General features: G+C 41.0%; 1 long non-coding RNA gene across 1 annotated transcript in view; it reads left to right on the top strand.

Moving 5' to 3' along the window:
* The first annotated feature begins 200 nt into the window (after window positions 1-200).
* The window catches only part of LOC124067262, a 65,768-nt gene continuing 53,899 nt past the window's right edge, over window positions 201-12,069 (top strand). The window contains exon 1 of the long non-coding RNA XR_006844732.1: window positions 201-662. This is a non-coding gene — a long non-coding RNA (uncharacterized LOC124067262). The remainder of the gene's footprint in view (window positions 663-12,069) is intronic.

Below are 12,069 nucleotides of genomic sequence, written 5' to 3'. Positions count from 1 at the left end.
AGTCCCTCAGCTCATCAGTCTCTAATGTCACATTTGCACACTTTGCTATTTTTTTTTTTAAGGTTTATAGCCTTGAAATAGAACCTACAGACTATTGAACTCTGGACGGGAGAATGTAGTGAGAGCTTAAATCACTCATCCCTCATCCTACACCCTCTGACTTTTTCTTCTTACAAGGACCCCCCTCTGACACCCACTCCGCTGATGGTACAGCCAACCAGTATGATGAATTTCAGTCGAGCTGCGCCACCTTGACGGCATTTAATCATTGAGAAAAGCCAGGAAACGTACTCATTCTTTATCCTCCTACATTCCCACCCCGCCTTCCCTCCGTCCCTCTGACTCTCATCTCTTCTGCGGTCTCCGGTGCGTCTGTGTGCTGTAGGCTACAGAGCGACGGTGTGCATGTGTCGCGGAGCGGTGGGAGCGCTGCACTGTTCTGCGCACTGGTTCACCGAATAACGGCGCTCGACAACCGGGTGGTGGTGGTGGTGGAGGGGAAGAGTGGAGTCGAACCAGGAGCAGGACCAGGAGAAGGACCGTGGCTCTTTACAGCCCGCTCTCCGAAAACATGTCCGAGTTTTTTCTACTCGTATTCCTAGCTCTATTCTCGGGATTATTTCCGTGCGCCGAGCCCTCGACAGTGTCGGACGAGGATAAAGGTAAGGAAGAACCCGCGCCGTCGGGGATGCGCAGTCCGATGAAACTTGGCACCACAGGCCGGCATAGTGCAGTGTGTTGTTAACGGGCGCCAAATGTTGTGCAGGTTCTGGATCTGAACCTCTGTTCGCCGTCAGAGGCACATTTCATGAATGGTAAAGAGTTGATCATCTAAAATTGCTCGTCATTCTTCTTCGTTGGAAGTCTGCATCCTCTCTGTTGTTGCCGTTCTTTTTCTTAAAATGTTGCATTGTTATGCATCCCAGGTGATGCCACAAATAGCGACACCACCTCTGTAATAAGTGAACTTGCCCTGCGCATTTAGCAGAGCTTTTGCAGTCACGTAGCGGGGCTGTCATACAGTGCAGCAGGTGAAAATATCCCCGTGCCAAAGTGTGTTTTTGTCTGTCCCCGGGCTGCAGCCTAGCCTGTGTTTCTGCCGTAGGATCATCACATCATCGGATGGAAACGCAGCTGACTAAAACTCGACAGCAGTCCTACCTTACAGTGATGTCGGGGAACTCAATTCTGACTGTTGCATGTCTGAATTTTGACATTCATTTGAAGTCTCACAAAAAAAACGTATCTGTATGCGTGCTGAGTCCTGTTTCTTCACAAATTAGCGCTCCTCCTTTTGCTGTCATGTGGGACACCTATCAGATATTAGGCTATTTCACTGCAGGAAACAATTCAGACACGTTTTTGATTTAAGTTGACATGGAAGGCTACTTACAGAATCTATGGGGAATGCTTGTTTTATAACCATGTGGATCCTCAAAGGGTGGGGAAAATCACCAGGTTACTTGATTACAAATAGAAATCGGAATGTTTGCTTAAATAGCTTATTGCTTAACTTTATTTGTCACATTTTTTCATTTTTCCCATTTCAGCAGAGAGATGCTGAATTATGGACACTGGAGATACGTTTAGTGTTAGAATGAAGTTACATTAAGCAATTAAAAAAAACCACAAAAAGCCCATAATTCTGTTATTAAACTTATATATGGTTAATTGCTGTCCTCAGGGTGAGACTTCCTGGGCGTTATCATTCTCCAGTATAGCAATGAGTGTCAAGACTTGGCTTGTTGTGAGACCATCCCAAATTTCACCAAATACCCCCGAACCCAGCATGGAGAACAGTGAATTAGAGTTTGCTTGGCAGTCACAGAACACTGGAAAAGTACTGTTTACCTCTCTGTGTGCGTGAAATGAAAAGATGAATTCGGCTCTTGCGTTCCCTGAAGCTGTCCCTGCTCTGAGAGAGCTGAAAGGAAAGAGCACAACCACCTGAAATTTGAAAAAAAAAAAAAAAAATCTCTTAATCAAATCAAAGTGACAAAATTATGTGCCAGAGGATTGCCTTGTTTGGGCTTGTGCAACAATATTTAAATTGAGAAGATATAATCCGACACACACACACACACAAACACACAACTTAAAGTATAGCTGAAACCTGCATCTTTGTCTGCAGACCGATTCCTTCTTGCTCCACTGCATTACATTCAGAATAAATGAATGCTCTCGTTGCTCTGTCTAAATGGACGGTAATGATAATGGCATTTCTTATTTCTTCCAACACCAAAGCTGGTTGTTAGCCTAATTAGTCAGAAATTAATTTGCTTTGTGGTAGCAGCGCTAAGTTGAATGCCAAGTAGTGAGCCCGTGGTATTCTCTACATTAATTTGAAGCATTTCCAGAGCTCATTCATAGGATCACATTGTGTCTTTGAAGCGCGTTCACGGTGTTCCACTCAATCACTTGTGTCCATCTAACATTAAGCGGGCCGACCTGGCTGGGCTGGCATGGCAGCTCAGTGCTGATATGACAGAACGATGGGCTTGAAAAGTTTAGACGCACCAGACTCATGCCTGTTTGTTCTCATTTTTTGAAAAAAATTCAAATAACTTTTATCTCAGTCAGTGACCCCAGCAGCAGATAAGCATCATCTAGCAAAAACAGCTCAAGGTTGTTTGAAATGTATATCCCATTTAAAAGATGATAGTATAGTGGAAGGTCCAGATAGGTCCACGCACTAATGGAGTGAAGGCTGCCTTTAGGAGCTAATTAAGTGAGATGGTATCGCAGAAGTGTATGTAATTGCTTGCATGCCATTTTGTGTATGTGTGTTGGGGAAAGCACCGAATCTAGATGATGAAGAAATCATTCATTGTCTGGGTGCGATTGTTGTCCAGTAGAGATTAACATAAAAGGACTCTATAGTTTTTTTGTTTTGCTTTTGTAAATTTAAACCTCTTAAATTAGGCTTCCTTCACTTAGAGTTGCCACCTGTTAATGATTGAGTGAAGGTGTCAAAGAACTGCAAAGTGTTTGCTAAAGAAAAAAAATAACATTGATTTTTTTTTTTTTAAACATGGATAATGACTGTGAATACAATTGTATCATGTCTTCAGTCCCTGGAATGTGATGTGAAGGCTGAAAATGACCTTGATTTTGTTTTTAAGATTAAGCCTACGACTGCATAATGGCAATTATAAGAGCCAGTATTTGTAGACCCTGATCCATAGTAAGGACTAGAAGTCAAGATATCTCAGTCTGTGCTGTTTCGATTTTGACCGTTCTTTTTTTAAACCTATCTCTTGTGAGTACTCTGAACTTTATGAAAGTGCAGCACTACTGGAGTAGCACTTATAGTCAGCCGGGGAGAGGAAGAAAAAAGCCTCGGGATAAACTTTAGGCTGTAGCATTTATTGTCTTTCTCCTGCTGTGCGATGTACAGTTTTGAGAAATTTTGCAAACAGATAAATGCTATTTAGGAGTCTGCAGAAGTACACATGATGACACAGACTAACTGATGTTTTAATTTTTGCTTTTATACATTTGCTACTGAAATATGCCTTATAAATGTTTGAATTCTTGATATAGGAACATCTACACTAAATGTTTGGCGTGACATGGAAATAAAGATTATTACTCTAACTACAAATACTGCCACGTCTTATGGTAGTAATGTGATAGATAGTAAGTAATGTAAAGGTTTTGATAAATATTTCTTAGGCACAAAAGGATCTGTTCTAAAGCTCTTTTGTCATGAATCATGACTGTCCTGTGTTTAGTCCTCAACTTTTAGAGGTAAAATCGTCCTGGAATTGAATCTGTGTAATCAAACTCACCGTTGACAAGGGGCTCCATGCAACAGTTCAGAGATTTGGGCATTAATAATGTCTGACGTGTGCACAATGACCATCTATAACTGCTTCCTTAATGCTGCTGAGTTAAATAAACGTTCAATTTACTTAATGTCACTCTTGTATCTTTACTCATTTAGTAGATGGCTTGCAAGCAGGAAATTGGTTACTAAATTGCAGTTGGACATGATAAATTGCAACCAAATGGAGATTATGTAAATCACTTTCCTTTGGCAACACAAAACTAAAAATTCACTCCAGTTTTGGTGGTCCTGAGGCCTTTCTGGGACATTCAGTTGGTGTTATGAAGATCGGGATGTTGTTTTTACAGGAGAACTGCTGGGTGGTGGCTAACAGTTGACCTTCAAAGGTTGGACTGAATTCTGTTTTCATAGCTGTTTTACGTCGTTTTCTGGAAAGCATTAACAAAAAATGAGCCTGCCAGCTGCGAGGCCACTTGTGTACACACATCCTGTTTTGACATGGCAGCAAAAACGTCTACCTCAGCAATAAGTGATTCTCTGGATGAAAAACGGCCAGCTACTCTGTCTTCACCCAGTGACTGGAGAAACCACATATAATTTACAGGTGAGGCTGCTTTGGAAATAAGAAGGGGAAGGAAGGGAGGAATAGGAGGTGATGGGCTAGTCAGCACTTTGTTTCTTCATGTCCAAATAGAAGGCAGCAAAGTGTGGAGTGAGGTTCTGACCACAGGCTGGAGTTGTTGTTGGCATTCATGTCTCATGTTCTGTACTTCAGGTGCTTTTTATTGACTGTTACTTCACAAGCTTGTCTTGGCTGGAAAACCAGACCAGTCGTCAGCTGGTAACACGTTGAGGAGGTCAGTGTCAGTTTGTTCGTGAGCTGGTGTATCCCTTCTATGAAACCTCAGTTTTCTTTTCCCCCCAAAGTACTTCAAACATTATACTAGTCATCAGAGGTTTTCTGAGGTTTGTCTGAGTTAAGTGCTTAGACAGCGTTCTAGCAAGATTGCACTCAGTCTTTTACAAGCTATGAAAAGACAAAAAACGGCTGACACATCTATTCGGTGATAGCTAAGCGTTGCTGTCATCAACCTCTTACATCTGTCTCAGGGCAGAGGTGAAGCGTGGCCTCAAGCTACAGGAGGCAACAGTGAACCAGCCCCCAACATGTCTCATTATGTGTGTCCAGTATGATGGTGGAGCTAGGCTGACTCCTGCAGAGCAAAGTTATTGAACATAGCCACTGGATTTTGATAGTGTCACCTTTAATATAACCTCTCCCAGTCTTAATGGGTTACAATTGAATCAGTAATGGATTGGCTCAGGTTGTGAGAACCATTGGCTGCTAAATTGACTTGTGGCATTGATTACCAGTGGAAGGAGGAGCTACATTTTTAACCCTCGTGATCTGTTTGTGTTGATCTTCTGGACTTAATTTTGTGGGTGGAATAAGGTTTCATATTAGATTTTTCCCCAGAAATTAACATCTTACAATGTGAATAACAAGTCAATAAGAGAGAAGCTCCATCTCAGGGGAGTAAAATCCAAGAGCTGGGCTCAGCTGTATACTGAAATGGCTGTTTGACGAAGAAGTGCAAATAAATTATTAACGGAGGAAAGCATACTGTTTTATTGCCAAAAATGCTAATGAAAATGGGGCTCATAAGGCCAGTGGTGGGATAAACCGCTGCTCTCACTAGTTGAGTTGAGCATGAGATCATTAGTGGGTGATGGATAAGTTAGATGGCATCATAAAATGAAATGTAAGGGTGATGTAATGTGTCTGATGAGAGGGAAAACCTATGCACATGCACAAGCGAGCCCGTTGGCAGAAACACTAATGCAACTGACCAAACTATGAAGTAGTCTTGGACAGTATATCTTCTATGACACAGGAATGCAGTGAGGTGGTAAAGGTTGAAGTTAGTATGCAGCTGGGTTGTGAAAAGTGAGGCCAGAGTTGGGCAAACGCCTTTCTGGAAATGTCTCGAAGGGGTGAAAATGTCTCCTTCACGAGGTAAAAGTCTGTCTGGCAGTTTGAAAGGGTGACCTGCTGGCTGGATGGAGGCAGCACCCTGAGGAGATAACGTGTGCTTGGCATGTATTGACGTTCAGTGCAGCAGTGGATCCTTGTTGGCTGTAGTTTTGCCGTCACCTACTTCCTCCTTTCTCTTTAGACTGGCCTAGAGGTAATGCAACTATAGCTTTGTGTTTGTTTGTTTAGCTTTTGACCAGCTGGCTAACATATTCACTGCAGTACACACCTCAGACATTCACTTAAATACCTCTGTAACAGATGATAACAGATGGTGTATAGCCCTGTTCAAATATATACAGAGAGAGGGGGGCTGGAGCATAACTTCACTATTGTAACCTTCCTGGTAAGGCATTTTTTTGTTTTGTTTTTTTATCACTGATGTGTGTTGTCTATCCTTGTAAAAAGGACAGAGCTCCTTTGACTGATTAGTTGACGTGTTGGCACGCAGTTGGCTGACCTAAATCATTTTGGTGGAGGTTTTTCTATTGTTCTGTACAGCACTGGATTGACAAAATGCCGCTGAAAACGTTTTATTAATGTCACGAGCTGTCAGTGTTAACAAGATGAAGATTTAAAAAGAGTTATGGGGTGTGTGAGGTGGTGAAGAGGCAGCATTCTTTGGTGGGAGAAATTCACACAGCATCGAGAGTTAGCTCGTTGTTGTTTAAAGAGGCAGTTATAGTTCTTGAAATTTTGAGATCGCCTGGTTAATGTATGAGCTCGTGTGCACCAAGCCTATTGCCCAGCTCCAGCAACAAGCATGTCCATACCAGACACAGCAGAATTTAATTTAGGTGAATAGATTAAAGATACTCTGCTTTTGCAACACTATTTTGTGGTTTTAAATATAAGAGTGATTTTTGACAGTGACATGACCACAGAGGAGCGGTACTTCCTTTCAACTCAGAAATGTATCAAAAATCAATCATTCTAATGTCTTGTTGGTTTACAAAAGGTAATCCATGCTTGTATTTCATCTCGTCTAGACCAGTGATTCCCTACCAGGCACGCTTGTACCCCAGGGGGTACTTCTGCTGTTTCCAGGAGGTTCGTGGGGAGACTGGGGAACAGCTTGACAAATCTAAGGCATAATTGAATTGGATAAGAAACTGAAATTTCCTAAAAGTAGTGGGTTGTAATGTCCAGTTTTTGCCACTCCATGTGGTTGTAGTACAAATGCAAACTTGACCAAACCAAACTAAAAACTGATAGTTTGTTTATATGACGATATTGTAACATAATTAATATCCTGTCTGAAATGAGTTTGAATAAACACATTTGGGACATAGCTGGAGGTGTTGATGAAAGGGTACTTAAGTTCATCAGATTGGATTCTTGAGGTGTGGTTAACAAAAAAAAAAAAAGGTGAGGAAACACTGATGTAGACCACTACAGCTCTCTCTACACATTTCTCAGTCAAAAATCAGTTACATCTCCAGCTTGTTCAGTCCAGGATCAAGACTAAAGCTGACTATGCTTTCTCTATTGGGGCGCTTGTACTTCAAAATGCACTGAATGGTGCAACACATCTGAAATTATTGGCTGACCAAATTATGGACAAAAGACAAACTGGCTACTGCAGGCGGACCATGACCAATCTGCAGGTCAGAAGTGCTGGTGTCGAGCCCCGAGTGACAACGTTGGTGGCCAGAGGACCAGAGTGAGGGCTGCTGAAGCCTGGCTGGGGACTCTCTCTCCCAGCTGCCACCTGGCACAGACCGAGGGCTCAGGGCCCCATCATGCAGACTTGGCCCAGAAAACCAGAACAGGGGAAGGATTCATCCATCCCCCCCAACAAGCTTCATTCAGCAGACAAACCTAAGGCCAGTTGGTGATGCTGCGCTGTGTCCTTTTTAAAAGAGAAAATGGTGCACTTAAGCAATTAAGAAATACTGAACAATGGAGGTGTTTCATTTTAATGTACAACGATGTAATAATCCATAATTTTCATTTATGGATTTAAACATAAAATGGTTATGAAGTAACAGCTAACTACAGAACTGAAGATAATTTTCCTTTCTGGCTGATTTGTTTTTCAGTCATTCTCACAACCCATTGCCCCTAAAGAGCTGCAGTATATTTCAGCCATTAAGCAGAACATGAACATACAGAATGAAATGAGCAGTGCATGGTCTACAGTATTTACATAAGTCACACAACATTAAGGCATTCTTACTTACCAAAAGACTTTCTCTCACACAAGCAGTGTATGTTTTACAGACAAACACACATGTATACAGAAATTAAGCGTTTCAAAAAGGAATGTCTGGGGCCTGTTTGTGTTGTGGCTGTCTTCCCTGGCAGAGCTCACTGTAGTCCAGTCCAGTAAGAAAACGCACAGAAAGGGAAATTACTGGCATCGTTTTCATGCCCACGTGCAAAGCAACGAGTGGCTACATCAAAAGTGCAGTCGGTTAATTGTCAACTGCTATGAATTTCTGGACTGCACTAAGAATATCTGCCAGTCTGTGTCTCTCAGTATCAATCTGGATGAGTCAGTCTAAGTCTATGTACAAGTCTGACAGTGCATGAAAAGAGGTTTTTGGGTCTAAAATATTTGTGAGATGGCCACTAAAGATGAATAATTTAATGCACTTTCATAGCATAGTACATGAATTGAAAATCCAAAATCTAACCGCTCACCACTGCCCCTACTTACACCTGCAGCAGGCACACAATTCACTATCTACAGCTGCGATACTGTTGGCCCATGACGATTGAGTTCAGTCCTGTGGCAGCACTATCACTGAGTTTCTTTGTGTTAAAATTAGATTGCCAAATACATCACCAGCATCTGTCATCAATCTGATTCAGTATGATTCCCTAACATGCTTCCGAGCTGCTATTGATCTTTGGTCCCCGCCACCCTCCCTTCTCACACAGTGTTGGATTGGGAGGCCTATTAACTGCGCTCCCATCAATCACAGTTCACCCATGTTTGTTTGTAGAAGTCTTTGATACGATTAGAGCAGTGCTCTTGCGCTCATGCTACGTGGTTTTCTCCCGTTCCATTCCTCGTGTTGGCTGATTTGAAATGCGTGCAGTCACTCCCCTCTTGCTTTAGTGATGTGCTTCACTGCTCCATAGCAGAGACCAGAGATTAAGCACTTGGGCCTCAAACATGTCAGCTGTCACAGGTATCTCTCACTGCACAATGCCCGATAAGGGCCAATTGTTCCTGAAACAGCCCTTGCCAAGAAGAGAAATAATAATAATAATAAAAAAAAAACCCTCTGGACCTAAAGAGGTTCAATATGTTTGTCTTATAGGTACATTTCTGTGATTGCTTTTGTGGCTACAGACACTTCAACAATTGAAGAGTAGTGCCCACATTTTTTGTTGAATGAAAGGATTTCTATTTCTTTTCTGTTTAATGTTGATTCTCCCTACTTTTATGCGCATATGTCATGATTACCCCAATCAATTGTGCCATACTTCATCTATTCAGTGGAAAACTATTTTATGTTGACTTCAAGCAAAAGAGGTAGAAGAATGAGAAACCAACCATAAATAGGAGATAGTTTCTTTAAATGGCTGAAGAAAATGACAAAATGGGAGTACAATATAAATATGGTATATGGTATGGTATAAATATGATATTCAAATATGGTGCAAACCACGTTAGAGATGCTGGATATGCTAAACTGCTGTCCACTTTCCAAACTGTTGATAAAGTTTTCCACAGTAACTCATATATATGTATATGTGGAAGGAAGATTAGGTTCAGGAGAACCTAATTAACCTTAAAGAACTTAAATTGAAACATAATTAAAGGTTAGATATATGAGATTTTGAACATTAATACAGTGGAAAGTTAACAGCTATGTGAAAAAAAGCGTGGAGTAACAGCAATCACACTCACCAGGCTCCATGCTCCTAAGCTCCATGGGAATAAGACACAACTATCTTTCTCCAGAATCCCTTACAGCACCTTAAAATTGAGCACTGTTGCGAAATATTTAAAAAGTATGTGAAATATTTATTATCCTATTTGCATATTGCAAGTCACGACTCAGTTCATTTTAAAAATGTCATTTCTGACTCCAGCATTTAACAGGGAATTTTACAGTTCTTATCACTTGGTCTAAAGGCAGGATGAGAGTCATGCTCTCTGATGTGGAAACTGACTCTGTAACTCCGTATGTGAGCTCACAGGGCGAGCTATTCAGCCACTCAGTTTCACATCTTGAAACTCAGCAAACTGAATTTCAAATATGGAAAACTGAATCCAGTAGGTGTAAAAAAGCTGTCCCTGTGTATGAATGGCTACAAACACCTCTGTGTTTGTGTGTCTAATGAAGGCATGCACTTGCATACTGACGTGTGTGAAAAGCTGTTGTTTGAGGTAAAGTATGTGGTAGTAATTGTGTGTAAATTGAACTTCATGCGGTAGGAGCTTGACAATCAATGGCACACAATTATCAAGTAAAGGTCACACCAGTATGGTGTTCAGCTATTGGAAACACATTAGCTCACGCTCACAGTGATCATGAGATGAGGGCTGAAAATTTGCAGTTAATACATGAGGTCACGATGAGGTTAACCAAACCTCTGATTTGTTAAGATTGTTGTTTGGTTGAAGACAAGACTCCTGGTGTTTTGTTTATGTATCAGCTGACCTGTGAGATTTGGTATTTTCTCGTTTCAGTTGGCGCCACTGATACATCATAAGTGTGTTGCGTGAAGTTTTCTCATTTGAAAGTTTCCCCATACTGACAGAACTCCATAAGCAGAGAAATCAGAAAGTTATTTCTTTTCTCCCCTGACGGAGGAATTAATAGCCTTCTGTGAATAAAATCAGAGGCATAATTCCAGGAAAGAAAATTTTACAGTTTGATAGGGCCAGCCGAGCAGAAGGAGCATAGAAGGTAAAGTTATCTTACAGAGAGAAGAAAGCGATCAAAGGTGCAACATCCTTTTGGAATGTTTAATCACTGTGAATTGTTAGAAGTCTGCATGATTCATTTCGCCTTGCTGGGCAGACATTCATGTTTATGTGCAACATGTGTACTTGTTGAAAGCAACAGATTGCATGAGGGTTTCTTGGTGACTTAGGTGTAATTGTTGTAATGGCTGTTGTTCCATGTAAGTTAGCTTGCTTTTGAAGTAACAGTTTGAAATGACCCATACTGATATTCAAACAGCAGTTACTGCTGAGTTTACTGTTAGAAGAATAAAATAGATGTTTGATGAATCATTGTCAACTCTGATTGTTCAACCCCTTGAAGCCCTTGTGATGCATAAGTCCCAGCAGAGGCATTACATTTGTTCTAATCATTAGAGAATGGCTTTACCTTCATTAACCAGCAAAAATAGCTAGTACTTACTAGAAAGAAAGTTATAACCTCCGCAGTTAGACCCCCACCCTTGGCAAAACTGCCTCAGTTTCCCTTTGTGGCTTTTGTGATTTTATAATAGTTAATTTTTTTTTAGGTAATCGTCACATTAAAAAAACTGTCTTTCGCATCATTTGACTGAAAAGGCTCAGAAAGAAGCAAAATGCTGATATATGCTAATAGATTAGCCTAGAAAAAAAATCACTCATTCATTCATTCATTATTTAATCACATAAAATCGTTACAGTTCATAGCGTGGTGGTTTACAAACTGTGGATTAGTGTGGTCATAGCAACCAGGCTTGTTAACAAGAAGCAGGCCTATCGCTGGTTAACGAGACAAAGCGAGAAAGCAGACAGATTAAAAACAGAAGAAAGGACAGAATAAAATGATCTAACTAATGAATTACACCAAAGTGAAACAGCAACAACTACATATAACCAAATCAGGGTGTTGTTGCCTTGAACTTCCAGGAGACGGGAGAGACCTTTAGTATCTATATTTCAGTCAGAGCCACTGGAAGCGAACATGTAATGTGTGCAGAGCCGTGGCAGGAAGGGTGTGCGAACCTTCACTGACATGCACAATCATGAATCACAGAGCACAACACAGGCTAGTTCAAGTTGAAGGGCACAATCTTTATACAGTTTGAAGCCCCACACCTACATTAATATCATCAATAATTAAAACAGGAGGAATGAAAGACATAAATAACATGTTGACCACAGAGTTTTTCCAGCTGGTAAACACATGTTTTGTGTACTAAGTGCTTCAGAAGGCATTAAACATAGCCATACATTAAGCAAGCGCTTACATGCAGCCAGTTCAGCAAAAGACTAGTTCAGTTCAGGCTGTTCAGTGACTATGTTTTCTGATATTCGATGTAATTTAATGTAGTTTTTTGA

Source organism: Scatophagus argus, chromosome 11 (genome assembly GCF_020382885.2).
Source record: "Scatophagus argus isolate fScaArg1 chromosome 11, fScaArg1.pri, whole genome shotgun sequence".
NCBI lineage: Eukaryota > Metazoa > Chordata > Actinopteri > Scatophagidae > Scatophagus > Scatophagus argus.
Note: the sequence above shows the minus strand (reverse complement) of the source record. Positions and strands in the feature narration are given on the sequence as shown.